The sequence below is a fragment of the Ochlerotatus camptorhynchus genome, unplaced genomic scaffold (assembly GCF_037179485.1).
Source record: "Ochlerotatus camptorhynchus isolate MF236.1 unplaced genomic scaffold, CSIRO-AGI_Acam_v1.1 ptg000324l, whole genome shotgun sequence".
Lineage (NCBI taxonomy): Eukaryota > Metazoa > Arthropoda > Insecta > Diptera > Culicidae > Ochlerotatus > Ochlerotatus camptorhynchus.
The window spans coordinates 1,432,300-1,448,264 of record NW_027040812.1 but is presented as its reverse complement, the minus strand read 5'-3'; the positions used below and the strand labels follow the sequence as shown (position 1 = coordinate 1,448,264).

Sequence of the window (15,965 nt, the reverse complement as noted above, 5' to 3'; positions counted from 1 at the left end):
CTTACCATCTACCAGATTTTCGTCAAAGAACGTTCAATAACATTGAATCGAATTTCATTCCTGCAATGAAAGAAAAAATACCCAGCATTAGAAAGACGCATTTAAACTTTACGCGTGAAAGAAAAGTGAAATAGTATAATAGCAAAGTTGAATTGGAATATTCGCTTTAAGTGTGACTAATCACCAAGATATCATTTCAAGCATCCTACAAGCCCGATAATCGCCTTATTTTGCAATATACAGCTAATGTACGGCTGATATAAAGTTTGAACCATATAATGCAAAAAGAGCGTTTAGCGGACAAATAACGGGCTTACTTAGGAGGCCTATTCTGCACGACAGGAGGGGTGAGGAAATTCTCTATCTCTAGTTATGTAACAATTATCACCTCATGTGACGTGATTCTACTTTTGATTTTCACGGAAACTTACTTCACATGAGGCTACTATTGTTGATGATGATGATGGTCCCACCTCTTACCCCTACAAAGGTTTGAGCTGGAAGATTTATCTCTAAGATAGTTAAATATGACATTTTAACCAGGTTAGCAAACACAATCGAACTGGTTACAGTTACAGATATAAATTCCCTCTAGAGTTTACAGTTGCTTCACAGCGATATAAATGTGGAAAATCTCAGGCGCCCACCTCTTAGTTCGCCTTTTTGTCCACCTAAAATATTCATAAGTATTACAAGCAATCAAGAGTTAATGAACAATCAACAAAGCATCCAATTACACTATCAACCCCGCAATCTGATGCTATCATATTTTTCAGCAATGTCAGGAATGCTCACGAACCCCCAACATTTGCCAGAAAACTTACTACTATCTCAAGTTATCTTCCAATTTTAGTCCGTTTCCTGATTTTCAATTTTGAATTTCAAAATTGCATTTTTTTTATTATCAAATGTTAAATTCAGTCCTCTATATCCGTAATACGGGAGCGGCCTCGGTGGTGTAGTGGTAAGTGTGATAACCTCTCACCCCAGCAGGCCTGGGTTCAATCCCAGTCGGCACCGCCGGGATGTTCTGAGGCATAACATTTCTGATCCTTCGGAAGGGAAGTAAAGCCGTTGGTCCCCGGTTCATGAGTTGATGGGTCGATAGGTAGGGTCCAGGTGTGGGAGCTGCCTCCCTGGCGTCGGTAGCATTGGTGCTTAGCACGGAAAACAAGATCGACGGAAAACAAATCAAAGAAAAAAAAAATATCTGTAATACGCGCGCGAGGCTCAAACCCCTTTGTAGACTACTATTTTTATTGAATCCACTGTTAAATCAAATATGAAAAATTCATCATCACAATCGTGGCGAACAGAAAAAGTTTTTGCAGTGCTACAAAAAGTCATTATGACAGCTATCCATATAAAATTATCCGTTAGAGATAACTTCGTCTAACTAGTGGCAGATAATCTCTCCCAACTCGGGGGCAACATGACAGCTCTAGTATATTACCAGTGTACCAACAATCAATACGAAACTAACGATTTTAAATTGGCTCACCACTTTAGTAGCCTATTGGTCCCAAGCAAACGATTAACGTACCCTATTCTAGTTGAAATTCTATTACTACACTATGTTTGTTTTGATTCGCTATGAAAGTTTGACAGATAACATCAGGGGTGTGTGGATTCATGCAGAACATGCAGGGGTGAGTGAAATAGCTTGGGACTGCTTGGGACCGTTGTTCTGGTACTGAGTGAGCCAAACATAATAATGATTTTCTTCGGGACCCAGTGGTCTTAGAGTTACCTCTATGAGTGTACCCCGACAATTTGGTGCTCGTGGTTCTGTCAAACTCACAAATTTCAGAAGTGTTATCTGAATAGAGCGAATTTGGAAATGATGTACAGGAAATAAAATTAATGTTAAAAATTCATCTTATTGTCGCGTGCCAACCAAAACGGACATGCGACGTCCGACGTAAAAATTACCATTAGCGACATAGGAACTCCAGCAAGAAATGTTTAAATTCTCAGTAGTATGCACAATACATAATCGGTTTATGAAACTTTTTTTTATTTGGTGTAACGTATGTATTTGAGAAGTACAGAACCAACAGCTTAACATATGATTTGTGAAACTAAATTATATGATTGTCATCGAATTTATTGGAACAAATGAGAATTGATCATATTGCTATTATCGTCGATGATGAACAAAGAAGAATGGTTTTGCAGCTATTAAGGGGGTATTCCTGATCTTGTTTTTTTTCAAAAAATCAAATTTTTTTTTTCACGTTTTTTTGTACTTTAGACTATATACTTTCATCCCCCCAAGCCGTTTTCCGATCAGCGAATTCGGTGTCCAGGCATAGCTGACTAATGGTAAGAACCCCCAAAATGGTTTTAACTATAGTCAAAACTTTAAACGCGTTTTTCTCGAAACCACATTTTTTTATCGGGCGAAGATTTTTCTCAGAAACTATAAGAGATATTGACTTGAATCTTTACGCATTTTGTTCCTTATTAAATTCTTCGGAGCTTCTCCCACTTTCAGCCAAAAATATTAACATTTAACATTGTTTGAAGCACCTTAAAGCTGCAAAAAAGCGGGCTAAAAATCGCCTGTTTTTTCATATGGCCGCCATTTTGTTAATTTGCAAGATTTTTTGCTGCCAACGGGAGAAGCTCCAGAGAATCTTATGCAGATTATTAATTTCATCACGAAATCTGTTTCAGATGAAGCCGTTCCAGAGAAAAGTCTTCGCCCGTCCAGGCGTTTGCGGCGAACAGGGGTCTGTTTGCCGCCATTTTGTGACGTCAATAATGTCTTTTTTATGTCGATAAAAATTTATTTGTAAACTTTAATGTTCAATAAACAAGAATCCCAAAGAGTTAGGCGCATTACTATTCATTTTCCTTGAAAAAAAATTAATTGAAAAACAGGCCGAAAAAAGGCAAAAGATTGGGAATACTCCCTTAAGAGCGTACTAGTTATACGCAGATGAAGTACTACAAAATGTATAATTTGAGGTACAAGCTTAAAGAGAACAATCAACCGGTGGAAACTAACGATTTTAAATTGATCATTTTAGATGGTCAAGTTTTAAACCCACCACCGCATGCTTTTGAAGCTACTATATGTGGACGATCAAATGTAAAATACTGTGGTAGCCACAGCATACTTATGTCAAAACCTCAGTATTTTCATTGATCCATTGGCTCACTACTTGACTAGACTATTGGTCCCAAGCAAATCTATCAACTTATCGCATTACAGTTGAAATTCAGCAGTCGTACCATAGAGGTATCTCTAAGTCCAGCAGATCCCGAAGAAACGTGCTCAACTTTTTGACTCAGCTCTGGTACCAACAATCAATACGAAACTAACGATTTTAAATTGGCTCACTACTTGACTAGCCTATTGGTCGCAAGCAAACGATTAACGTACCCCATTCTAGTCGAAATTCTAGTACTACGCAATGTTTGTTTTGATTCGCTATGAAAATTTGACAGATAAAATGAGGGGTTATTAGTTTTTCCTATGTTTCGAGGGGTGAATCGATTAGAGATACCTCTATAGTACAACTGCAGAATTTCGACTAGAATGGGTTACGTTAATCGATTTGCTTGGGACCAATAGGCTAGTAAAGTAGGGATCCAATTTTAAATCTTTAGTTTCCAACCGGAGGTACAACGGCGTACTGTGTACGTCTGTTGAAGGTCTTAAATGCATTTAAGCGAAATATCAGGCATAACATTTGATAACGACACAAAAGCATTTGTATACAAACTTTATAAGGCCCTTTACACGTGAACCAAAGTATGCCCACGCAAACCAACAATATCATCGGATAGGGACAACTATCACCTTTCCGAAAGTGGTATTGGTTTGCATGGGCGTACTTTAGTTCGCGAGTAAAGGGCCTTAGAAAGTTTGTTTACAAATGCTTTTGTGACGTTATCAAATGTTATGCCTGATATGTGATATATTGTTCAATTTGATTAAATTTTCAAAGTTGGTTGGAAATGCTAACATGAAGCTTTAGTGTGATGATTTATTAGCTAGAGAATGATCTTTAGAAGAATGTAGGTGGATAGTTCCGTTAGAGTACGGCAGTATGAAAATTGAATAGAAGTTGAAAATGAGCGAAGGGCCATTAAAGCGACAGTTTTCAAGATGACGCACATTTTTGCCTGTGGACTTGGAGACATACTTCAAGTCCCCGCGTACATCGTACGGGCTAGGCAAAAATGTGCGTCATCTTGAAAACTGTCGCTTTAATGGCCCTTCGCTCATTTTCAACTTCTATTCAATTTTCATACTGCCGTACTCTAACGGAACTATCCACCTACATTCTTCTAAAGATCATTCTCTAGCTAATAAATCATCACACTAAAGCTTCATGTTAGCATTTCCAACCAACTCTGAAAATCGTTAACTTCGCGTATGAAGTAACATAAAAAAACACTTTGAATGTAAATTTTCAATTTTTTGCGAAAACAGTTCTACGACCATTCGTCAAAACTGCATTTTGCTGATATTTTAGAAAATTCTGATTCACAACCACTTCACTTATATGATCACTACATTTTCCAGAGTTCTTCATGGTATTTGAGTTGGCATTGTCACTATTCCCATAACTGTGTAACTAGATAATAGAACATACAAACTTATGGACTCATCTGTTTCTTGAGGCTTGGTGAGGAATAACGTTAATGATACGGACGTGTGTAACAAAAGGCAATCACTTATATTTATTCGTTTTAGAAGCTCATTATGAATATTTTTTGTGGGACCGTTTATTTAGATTTAGATAATTTAATTTTATTTTATTCTTTAATTTTAAATGGATTTATAAAATGTTCGTCTTCACCCAGCTACTCACTGCGAAATAAAATCAATTTTGAAGTTCTTGCGGATGGAATTCATAATGACTCCAAAGTGTTTGGCATATTCCTCAACCCGGAGTTTTAAATAAAAATCGATGCAAAATTTTATCAATATATTGTGATGATTGTTTACTGCCTTCTGCTCTAAAATATGTCCTGATAGTTACAAAACAAATATGTTGATGTATGCTGCAGATGCTTATAGGATGCTATTTCCAAGCCGTTCAGAAAATTTCCCAACGTTGAAATTTTTGTGGTGTGGCATATCAGAAGAACGCACAGGAACACAAGAGCATAGTAATACATGAAAGTAAACTCTTTTTATTCATACGGTTCATGGCAAACCTTTATCGCACAGCTATGATCAAAAAAATTAATCTGAACCCTTATTATATTTAAGAGCAAAATAAAATATAAGACAGCAAAGTATTATATTGCCATTTGATTTACTAAAGCAAACCCCACACCTATCAATATATTGACGCGAAGGGGAATTATTGACAATAATATTGATGATGTGAATGCAGAAATGTTGTCAATACCGATACAATACAATTATTGTCAATAAAAGCAATCGTGTAGGGTCCACTTAAGAAAATGAACCTCCATCAATCAGTTTCAATTCGTTTGGATTTATTTCATTTCACCACGAAAATCATAAATTCGCTCTTTTCATATGGCATTCTTGCCTGCTGTTTGTCATCCACACATGGTGAAACAAAAAGTTGAGAAATACCATTGCAGTTGTGAAGGACAATCCCTTTGTTTACGTTGTGTGGCGACATCTGCTATTTGCAAGTGGGTACGTGAAACTAAGGTTAAGTGTCACCTTGCCATGGACTTGGTCACCCCACGTCACTCGTTGCGCAGAATACTGCCGCTCATCACAAGTCGGGTTTGCGTTTTCCTGAAAATCAGCGGTTGAATATTTCAACACTTGATATGTAGTGTTGACGTTTTAAACCAAAAATATTAAATCATTTTCTATCTTGCTGTGTGGAAAATTCTAGAAATTTTATTCAATGTTGGTCAAAAGTATGTAGTGGGACTCATATGCAATTATTTTCGCGATAAATTGCCAGAATTATCGCAAGTCAGTCCCATGGCCTTTTACGACGACGGCGGAAATTCCCCGTGCGTGTTGTGTTGTTATTCTAACAATTCAGCAGACGATTCGAGATGTCCGGGTTGGAGTTGATTCAGACGTACGCTAATTCCGATGGAAGTTCCGATGAGGAACGGAATTCCGGTATGTACACACTTATTTTTTTTCCTACCGAGCTCGGCTTTGCAAATCTTGGCAAAAAAAAGTTCTATTGAGATCTCAGCAAACATTTTATTTGTTTGCTGAGATTCAGCTAAACATTATCCGATACTAAGCAATCAAATGTCACTTTTGCTGAGATCTCAGTGAAACTTGTTTTTGCCGAGATTTGCACAGCCGGGCTCGGTAGAAAAAACTAAGTGTGTACATGAGTATAATGGTTCAAATACTATCATAATCTGCTATTTGAAAAGAGAGCCCCTCCCGGTTTCTGTGGAACCGTTCAAAATTTGGACATAACGGATTCAGAGGAGGAGATGTCGTCCAATAAGGAAAACGGACTAACAATGAACAACAAGCCATACAGCTGCAAAAAAAAACCGGCGCTTGAATCGTCGGTGAAATCAATCGTTTGCTGTGAAATAAGAAATGCTTTACGCGGCAGGTTTTCAAAGACGACAGAGTCGAAGAGAATGCAATGTTCTCCCATGTAAAAAATGGTCTGAAATCGCAAATATACTCTGAACTGGCTTTTTAAAACGCCCTAGATAATAATCGTCCAATAATCTTGAAAACTAAATAGGGGAAACACTCCTATAGTTGCGGTACGTTAGAAGCGTTAGGTTCCTATAGTTGTGCATGGAAACTCAATACACAACTATATGAACCTAACGCTTCTAACGTACCGCAACTATAGGAGCATTTATCCTACCCCCTAGAACGACAATTCTCAAAAAATGATACAACCAAGTAACTATTTTCAACGGCGCCGGTGGTGTAGTGGTAAGCGTGATTACCTCTCACCCCAGCAGGCCTGGGTTCAATCCCAGTCAGCACCGCCGGGATGTTCTGAGGCATAACATCTCTGATCACGCCTTCCTTCGGATGGGAAGTAAAGCCGTTGGTCCCCGGTTCATGAGTTGATGGGTCGATAGGTAGGGTCCAGGTGTGGGAGCTGCCTTCCTGGCACGTCGGTAGCATTGGTGCTCAGCACGGAAAACAAGATCGACGGAAAAAACAAACCAAAGAAAAAAAAAAGTAACTATTTTGGTTATATGAGGGTTCTGTAGACCATGATTGGGGCTTGCTTCAAAACATCGATGAAACTTACAATGTCAATTGGGAATCTCATAAGGTGAATCGTTGTGGAAATCTTATTTCTGTTTGACTCTTCTATCGCCTCGAAATTTCAAGAGCACAAATATTAGTTCCCACAAACAAACAGGGCAGCAAACGGGGAGTTCCAATGTCATGAAGCGTTAGGTTCCTATAGTTGTGTATTGAGTCTCCATGCACAACTATAGGATCCTAACGCTTCTAACGAACCGCCACTATAGGAGCGTTTCTCTTACTCGAAAAAAAGTGAGACACATTTATTAGTTCGTAACTTTTTACAGTGTGGGTAAATTTTGATTGAAACTAGGTAAGAGTGAAATCTTCGCATGAACAGATCCGCCATCGTGGAAACTTCGACTGCGTCGCACAGATGGATCGGGAAACACCTGGTAGTCCATTATTCGACGATTTACCGGGTGGTGAAGTCATTTAAGGAGACCCAGACGACCCAGAGCGGGCAGGTTGCGAAAGAAAACTGAAGACAGCTGACCCGTTGAAGGCCAGGAAGCTCGAGTAAGCTTAGCATCCAGTACAACCTACTTGTATCCCGAAAAGCACCAGCTGTGATTGAGTTAATTTGGGTATGGCAAGATGAACTAGCCATACATCACGACGGGTACCATCAACGGGAAAATCTACCGGGATGAGTGCCTTCAGAAGCGCCTCTTACAATTTCTGCGGTCTCACGGAGGCGAGACGCTGTTTTGGCCTGATTTGGCATCCTGCCGCTACGCGCGTCTGGTGGTAGACTGGTACAGAGACAACAATGTTGGTTTTGTACTAAAAGACGTAAACCCACCGAAATCACCGGAACTTCGCCCGATTGAGATGTTTTGGGCCATCATGATGGTCAGACTTCGTAAAATACCTAAGGTTTTGGAGAACGAGCTGTCTTTGAAGAAACAGTGAGTAAAAGAATCAAATAAAAGCCGCCTCACCATTGCCCAAAACCTTATGAGTGGTGTCAAGGGCAAGGTGGCATTCGGTTATGGAGTGGAAATCCAATAAAGCAATGAAACTAACCATAATGTTGTAGTTTATTCCCTGAAGTTTGAAGAAAATTCGACAATACTATAAATACACATAAATGTTGCTCGATATTTTAAAAACATGACCAAGTTGTCAACGCACGGTAGGTCATGACCCATAGATCGAGAAACGCTGGCGGTGATTATTGTCTGTTGAAGGAAATGCCATAATGTGTGTGACTAATTAATTGAATTTCCTGTTGTACACTACCAGGCTCATAAAAAGTGTCGGCTGGTAATAAAGCTCTAAAATGACATAATGAGCAATCAGTACCTATTCATTAGAAGTCGACTGACGATATTACATAAAGAGAACCATAATCTTCAAAGACAAAAGCTGTTTGGTAAATTATTTTATTGCAAATTCAACCGACACATCTCGCACTGTTTACAAACCGTCTCATTCAATGTCAAACAGGCAGCTCAGCATCTGTCCAAGCTCGAGTAAGCTTAGCATCGAGTACAACCCACTTGTATCCCGAACAGCACCAGCTGTGATTGAGTTAATTTGGGAAAATCAAGAAATGATTACATCGATATAAAACCCCGTGATTATGGTATATCAGTATCAGTTGAAAATGCAAAATCAATGCACTCCTCTTCCAACCATGTAGTGCCAGTCGTTGCTGACCGGATTGGCAGCATTAAGGTGGAAATGCCAAACTGGAAAACGATCGATACTCGTTTTCCAATGAGAGGAAGGAGGAAAAAATATTTGCTAGTGCCGTTGTTTCCAGGCTAGCTTGCACGTGCAGTGCACAGGGGTGGACATATGTGATGACGTCGACATTGAAAACGACTTCATCGGACGACGGATGGAGGAATACACGCTATTTCAAAACCATCCAAATTTGGGTAGGATCCACCAAGATCCTTCAAAACTGAACCTACCCAAAAATGGGTAAACTGTGTTGGGAGTGACAAGTTGACAAATGAACAACATTGACATCAATCCGATCGACGTTGTCCATTTGTCAACTTGTCACTCCCAACACAGTTTACCCATTTTTGGGTAGGTTCAGTTTTGACGGATCTGGGAGGATTCTACTCAAATTTGGGTAGTTTTGAAATAGCGTGTACATACAGCAGCAAATGAAACGATTGTGTATTGCAAAACAAAGGAAGGGCTTTCGATTATTTCGGAGTTTGCACAGTTTGCGGTTTTGCACTCTATGTATCCACTTATTGTGGTGGAAGCTTTTACTGTTGCATCGTTGCTTGTTGCCGGGTTTCTTGTCATGCAGGACAGGGCGTATTCCGGTTGACGGTAACATACGTCAATCAGCTGTACGGATAGGATAATCCGGTAGATTTTATGGATTGGAAATTGATGCATGCGGCATTTGATCGAAATGCAACGAATTGGCTGTTTTGTCTGCAGTAGAGACGTTCGATAAATAGGGTATCGACGGATTTTAGCCGTACTTTCGTTCTCAGTGACATACCACCTCGGAACCTCGGTCTTTCCGCGGTTAAATACAATAATTACAGCAATCAAGACTAAACTTGTGAGTAACGTTTCAACGGTACCGTCGTGGAGGGCTACTTTGAACGCATTCAAATTGGTTGAACCAAATGAAGTAGATTAAAGAATCGATTGGATGTTTATCCAAAAATTGTTACTGGGACTGCAGTAAACTCGATCATATAAAACCGACAGCAAGTATCGCTAAGCGCTTTTCAGAATTATGCGGAAAGCTTACCAACGACTTTGATGAAAAGTGTAACTTCTCAAAAAATTTACCCGAAATGGTTGTTGAAACTTTTAAAAACATCCACAGGCTCCTCTCGGGAGTCGATATACATTCGTAATACCAGATAGTGCGAGATACTTATTACATGAGAAAATTTATTATAGCATTGTTATGGCCAGGTAAAGAAAACAGATTTGATGATTTGATTCTTCATATTAAATCTTCATCATTCCAAAAATTCATGACTTCGTTTTTTTACTCTTTATTTGTTCCAAAAGCAAAATTACTTTTCATTTTAACCTAGGTGCTCCAGCTACCATAGAAACTTACCAGCCTTAATTGTTATGATAAATGTCTATGTGATTTTTTACATTATTCCTGCCTTGGATATTCAGTGTTTTAAACAGATTTTCTAAACCTGCATATTAGAATAACAATAAACATCTTTAAACTAAAATCCAAAACTAAATCTTATCGAAGTATAAAGGGAATTAATCATTGCAATTGAGGATTGCAACGATTTTTGTCCGAAATTATTAATTATTTTGATGGACATTTGTTCTAAAGTCACAACATTTGAAATTAATCTTATTTTTGAGCAGTTTTGTGACGATCTTCTACCAGCGATTTAGTAGAAGTGAAACAATAAGTTCCAGATTTTTCAAGTATATTACAAATAAGACCCTATTTTCTCGAGATTCTAGAAGAAAAAATTTCAAAATATAGTTCCACGTTAACGTTCGAGAGGTAGGAAACGTCATTTTAAACTGCTCGAATGATGTGATCCATTATATGTACATACCTCGGTAGTATTGTACCAGGGAGGCAACTTCAAAATCATCTTCAGAACTTTGTTCTGAATCCAATGTAGTGTTTTTTTTTCTAGAAGTGCAACAACAACACCATATTGGTACAGTATAAAGCAAGGCCAGTCTGAAAACATGTTTAAATATCAGAAGTTTATTCTTCAGGCCAAGGTTGGATTTCCTGTTTATAAGAGGAAACAAACATTTTATATTTTTAATATATTTGAATGTCCTCAATTTGGTCTTTAAATGTTAATTTATTGGTCAAGAACTAATCCATTATATTTCACTTGACTTGACCAAGAAATTGGTACTCCGTTCCTAGTGACAATATGACTTCTCCTAGGTTTTAAAAAGGAAGCTCCAATCTCTGCAAAAAACACACCGAAAATGTCTGTGTCATCAGCGAACAAAGATTGGTGGTAACCCTAAGGCAAATAAGGGAGGTCCAAAGTGATAATTTTATACAATATAGGCTAAATAATGCTGCCTTGAGGAACTCCAGCTCTAACAGGTAGTCGATCAGATTTGGAGTTTTGCTAATTTACCTGCAGAGTTCTGTCAGTTAAATAATTTTGAACTTATTTCATAACATAGAGTCAAAAATTAAACTTTTTCAATTTCACAATCAAACCTTCATGCCAAACACTGTCAAATGCTTTTTCTATGTCTAGAAGAGCAACTCCAGTCGAACAGCCTTCAGATTGCTTTGCACGTAATAAATTTGTAGTTCTTAAGACCAGTGATGGAAAAGTTCATCAAAGTTCCCTATGACTCGCGAACTTTTCCCTTGGTGAACTTCGTGAAATATCTCGAACTTTTCCAACACTGCTTAAGAGTTGATGAGTAGTTGAATGCCCATGCCGAAATCCAAACTGCTTATCTGCAAAAATTAAATTCGTAATATCATTCTATTTAAAATTATTTTTTCATAAAGTTTACTTATTTAAGAAAGCAAACTTATTGATAAGAAGCTTCAACAGGATCTTTATCCCGCTTCAAAATTGGAACAACTTTTGCATTTTTTCATTTATCAGGAAAGTATGCCAAATGGAAACATCTGTTAAATAGTTTTACCAAGAAAGACATTGTACTGGGAGTTTTTAAGAGGATATAGAAAATTCCAGCATCACATGGAGCTTTATATTATGAAACTTTTTAGTTATAGATCTTACTTCGTCAAAATCAGTCCCCCAGGAATCATTAAAAATATTTTCCCGAGAGAAAATATTCAGATAGTTCCGAGCAACCTGATTCTCAATAGGACTAGTAAGATTAAAACTGATATTATGGGAATTCTCGAATTGCTTAGCATGTTTCTGAGCTTTTTTTCGAATTTGTGTTCAAAATTTTACCACCTTCTTTAAGCACTGGAATAGGTTATCGAGGTTTTCTTCAAAAAATTCGTGAGCTTCTTAAAGGGTTTAGAACTCGGATCTAATTTAGAAACATTATTTTCAAAAGTTTTGTTCCACAGGACAGAGAATCGCTTTTTAATTTATTTTTGCAAATCCCGCAAGATCACTTTCATGGCAGGATCGCTCTTACTGACATTTTTCAGACGGATCAAGAGCTGAAGATCGTCGTCTATTATAATAGAATCTAATTCAACCTCGTTTTTTGGTACTGAGGCAGCTCTTCCTTCAACAGCATAATTAATTTCATCTTTGGTTTTCAAAGGAATATTTGGATCGAAGTTATATTCCATAAATGTTCAATATTGCTCCCTATCAGCTCTGTGGTAATTGAAAGTAGAGCTTTTGATATTAGAAATTATTTAATAGGATATTTCAAAAGCTACTGGAAGGTGATCAGAACCGAAGTTAGCATAGGTAACCAATTTGCTATAAATTTGACATGAATCAGTTAAGACCAAATCAATAGTTGAGTGATTTCTTGCTGAAGAAAAGCATGTTGGGCTGTTTGGATATTGAACCTGCAGAACAACCATCAAAAAGAATATTACCATTGGAATTGCTTTGAGCATTATTCCATGAGCGGTGTTTTGCATTAAAATAACCAATAATGAAGAATTTAGAGCTATGACGGGTAAGTTTCTGTAGGTCACCTTTGAGAAAATCATTTTCCTGGCCTATGCATTGGAATGGCAAATAGGCAGCTTTAAACGTATGTTGTCCAACTTTTGTTTCAACAGAAACTCCCAAAGTTTCAAAAACTTTGGTTTCAAAATAAGCAAGAATTTTACATTTGATTCGTCTATGAACAATGATGGCAAGGCCACCACAGGCTGCATCAAGCCGATCATTTCTATAAATGAAATAAATTGCGTCCCTTTTAGCTTTATGGTCAGGGTTAAGGAACTTTTCAGTTATAACGGCAATATGCGCGTTATGAACTCTCAAAAAGTTAAATAGCTCGTCTTCATTATCTCTAAGAGATCGAGCATTCCAATTTAAAATATTTAATGCTTTAAAATCCATTACTGAATTTCAAAGTTATAGTTCGAAGATATAGTTCGCAAATTTTACTCCAGTTTGAATATCATCAAACATGGAGTCAGCAATCATGTTAATTAATGATTTATGTAAAAACTCCATTTTAGGAGCAGTAATGCTACCTAAGTCAAAATAATAAAAATTTCCGTTAGAATCATGAATCACAAGACTTGAAGTGAACTAAATAAAAATTATTAGAAATCCCGTTACGCGAATCGTCAGGACGGGATTTCATTTTCATTTTGATTACTTGGAATGGCACAACTCCAAGTGATTTTGCCAGTTCATCTTTGATCTGATCCAGGGATTCACCACTGGGCAGTCCTTTCATGACAACCTTGAACACACGTTCAGTTTTGGTGTCATTAGTAAAAAGTTGGTGCTGCTTCTCAGTAAGATACTTGAGAAGACGTTTGAAACCGTCTAAGGTTTCAGCCAATAGACGGCATTTACCCCGACGGCCAATTTGCAGTGAAAACTTGAATTTCACGAAGTTCAAAAGTTCCGTGCGAAGAGCATGGAAATCGGAAGTGGTTATCATAATAGGGGGAATCTTTTTCTTCCTGGCATTAAGCCGGGAAAGTTTACTTGAATTGTTCCTGGGTAATGGATCAGTCTCATCATCCGTGAGCAAATCAAATTGATTGCTCAAATTAATTTAATCTGAAAGGGGATCAAGAGATTGCCCTTTTTGCGCTTAGGCGCCATGGCGCGGCAGTAGATCTTTTATCAAAATCGACTTCCAAGCAGATTACTATAAGAATCTAAAGGATCGAAAAGGAATTTTTCAAACCGATGTCCAAGCCGGATTACCTCGGGTAGGGTTCAAACAAGAATCGAAGAGGAATAAGAGTAGAGCAAGATAGGACATTTCCAGGTATATTGAGCACTGAAAAGTGCTGTTTAAATTTGTTGTAGCTTTAGGTAGTAACACTTCTTTCAGCAAAAAGCAAATAGATCCGCACGGCAAAAGAGCAAGATGCGGACTGAGCTCACTATACATATACTCCATACATCCATATCACTATCATTTTTGGTTGGCTTACAATCCATAAGGAACGTACCATCATATACGGTAACCAAGAAAACCTATAGTTCATATTGGGATGGTAATTCAATTGCATTTAAGTTGACTCCGATGAGATGAACTCACGATTTACCTTTGGGCAAAAAATAAACCAGGTATAAAACTTGGCAAGTGGCCACAGAGTCGAGAGCACTCTAAAACCAGCGCAGGAAGAAGGCCCCTGAATGGGCGTGAAAGAGTAATTGATTGAATGATTGGCAAAATGCATTAGCGGAAAACCTTAAGTGGAGCTATTTTCCGCTCGTTAAAAGTGCACTACTCGTTGTTGCACTCGGTAAGTGGCATTCAGATTCAATTACCTCTAGAAGAGGAAGCAAAACTGGTCATTTTGTAATAAAATTTTTGAATACGTCCTTCATAAATTTAACCATTTTCATGGTAATTTTCCACTCCTTCGTTTGAGGCACTTTTCGTTAACTTATCCGATTTTGATTTATTGCTTGATACTGAGTAAGCTTCTTAGCGCCATAAATATGTACAATCAAACTTTTTCGCCCGAAAACGAACGAGAAGTAAAACTGAAAAACACTCTAGACGTTGGTAATGACGGCGATCCACCCAAGAGCTGCACACGATTCGTTCCCAGAATGGAAAATCCATGTGATGGTGCAAATCAAGGCAAAAGGACAACGAATAAAAGGTGAACTTTGCTGAGCAGAGTTATTATGGGAATTATGAAATAAATTTGTACCCACCTTCCCACACTCCGTCGGTCTTTCCGCAAGCTGATTTTCTTGCAGGATATTTTAAATATTTTTGGTTAAAGAGAAGCCAAAAGAGAAAGAATGATTTGTTGATGCATGAGGCCACTATTTGCAGAAGTAATCATATTCGCAGAATTTTCGTCCCGTTGTAGGTCGCAAGCGATAGGATGGGACAAACCAAGTAATACTTTGCGTTGCTCTGCCATGCTTGCCGGGTCTGTTTGCCTGGCTGTCTGTCAGTTCGTCCGTTGATTGAGAACGTGACTCGAAGCACAGATGATGCCGTTCCAACTAATAATATCTGACTGAGAAACTTTGCAACTGTACATAGCTGCCACGACCGACTGTTCGTAGCCTTGATAACCGAACCAAAACTGGGAACATACGATTCTTTACAGTCGTACGTCCGAAAGTCGGTACAGGGGATGTGATGCATTTTTTATGTTAGCGCACATAATTCAGTTATACGGCGGTGCACTTTCCCCCTGTCTTATCTCCCAGTGAGTTTGTCTGAAACCTGCTACCAGATCCATCCAGAGTGTCAGTACTTGCTCTCGTTTCTATATTTGCATACAAAAATTAGATAATATTGGAGTGGAAATAGTGCCAAGAGTGGTAGCGGTTGCATAACGTGTGATGGATGCGAATTTCGATGGCAGTAAAAGCGAAATGGAAAATTTAGTATGAATGCTGGGTGGGTTAATGCGGCATATGCCACTTACTATAAAAGTAGATAAAACACATAGGAAGGCAGATTAAAAGATCATTGACATTATTTTATGTGTTGCTTCATCCGACCAAAGTTTATTATAGATAGTAATTAGTCAAGGCGTGATCTGCTTTTTCCACATTAAGCCAATCAACATTATTCGTGGGTGGTTGCTTGCCGTTAATTTCTCGAATTACTCACACTTTCTACATCTCGGACCACTTGGCCTAACCAACTGGTTTGCTAGGCTCCTCTACGTCTCGTATCA

General features: G+C 38.2%; 1 protein-coding gene across 4 annotated transcripts in view; it reads right to left on the bottom strand.

Moving 5' to 3' along the window:
* LOC135707999 (protein Fe65 homolog) overlaps window positions 1-15,965 on the bottom strand; it is a 358,036-nt gene that overhangs the window by 187,956 nt on the left and 154,115 nt on the right. For all 4 annotated transcript variants that reach the window (XM_065229931.1, XM_065229933.1, XM_065229932.1 and 1 more), the window contains exon 3: window positions 6-60. The gene's annotated coding sequence lies outside the window, so the exon portion shown is untranslated. The remainder of the gene's footprint in view (window positions 1-5; window positions 61-15,965) is intronic.